The sequence below is a fragment of the Echinops telfairi genome, unplaced genomic scaffold (assembly GCF_000313985.2).
Source record: "Echinops telfairi isolate 266 unplaced genomic scaffold, ASM31398v2 ScPeMD7_3533;HRSCAF=4204_0, whole genome shotgun sequence".
NCBI lineage: Eukaryota > Metazoa > Chordata > Mammalia > Afrosoricida > Tenrecidae > Echinops > Echinops telfairi.
This window is the reverse complement of record NW_022107431.1, coordinates 42949655-42951122: the sequence shown is the minus strand read 5'-3', so window position 1 is coordinate 42951122 and position 1468 is coordinate 42949655.

The following is a 1468-nucleotide window of genomic DNA, read 5'->3' as shown; positions in this document are numbered from 1 at the left end:
AACAGCAACGCAACTGACAAGACCCCTGACATCATGTACCATATATTCTACTAGGGAAAATATGCATTTTATTGAAGCTTTTTAAAAATTCAAATAAGCTATTTAAGCAAATAAATAAGCAGTGATAAGCCCCATGAGTTAAAACAAGCAATGCTAATGAATGCATGGTGGCTATTTTATTTAGGAAGGTAATAAAATCCCTCCTTGAGCAAAATTGAACAGAATATAGAAAGAAAGTATAAAATTTTAGCTACAGGAAAACTTTTTGCTGTTAAGTGACATCCAGACTATCCTGCCAGGGTGGGAGGAAATGAGGGAAATGAGATAGAAGATTACACATTGGAAGAAGCTTGGACCCTGTTAGGGCCTTATCTAATTTGGGATTTTGAGTTCTTATTCTGAGTAAGATTGGAAGCCAATAAGGCTGTTAGTAGGAGAGTGACAGAGAGTGGCTTCTAGAGCAGCAGCCACTGAAGAGCATGACATCATGGTGTCTGAGAGGTACTTGGAGTTGGTAAAATTTATATCTATATATCAAAGTAGAGCCAGGTAAAGTTCTATTGAGGAATAGAGGGTTAAAGTGATTGCAGTGACAATATACACAGCTACACTTTCACCAACTAAACCATTTTCCCATGTAAAATGCAGTGACTTGATTCCCTTCTGTTCCTGGGTTCATGATCCATGCATCCAGGCAATCAGGGAGGCTACAGTGGGATATAACAGGGAGGGGCAGAGTAGGGGAGGAGAAAGAGGAGTAGGAGTCCAGAGAGAAAGAATTCCTCTTCAATCTTTCATCATTTGCTAGACATTGAGGCAAAGAGTATCAATAAACAATTAGATCCATGAATCTGAACTATACAAGGGAGGTTATGGCTAGAGCTAGGAAATTTGGAAATTATAGTATGAGTAGAATTCAAACGTGAAAGACTGAAGGAGCTGTGAAAGAAAAAAAATAGTTACATACACATGCTCTCCTCACTATCTGTTATCCGATATTTTAAACTTACACCATAATAAAAAAACCTACTATACAATTACTTTGCACATTAATGGTGTATGTGTGACACTAGCAAATACAGGTGTGAGTTCAAAGTAGCAGTGTGTGTTACAGTTAAGGTTATAGGTCAACTTAGCTGGGCCAGCATGATCAGCAATTTGGCAGTTATGTGATGTAGTTATCCTCAATTTGGTTATATAATGTGGTCATCCTCCATTTTCACAGAACACTGATTTTTTCTTTTTCTTTTTTTATCATTTTATTAGGGACTCATACAACTTTTATCACAATCCATACATCCATCAATTGTGTAAAGCACATTTGTACATTCACTACCCTCATCATTCTCAAAACATTTGCTCTCCACATAAGCCCCTGGCATCAGCTCCTCATTTTCCCCCTCCCTCCCCACTATCTCCTCCCTCATGAACCCTTCATAATTTATAAATTATTATTTTGTCATATCTT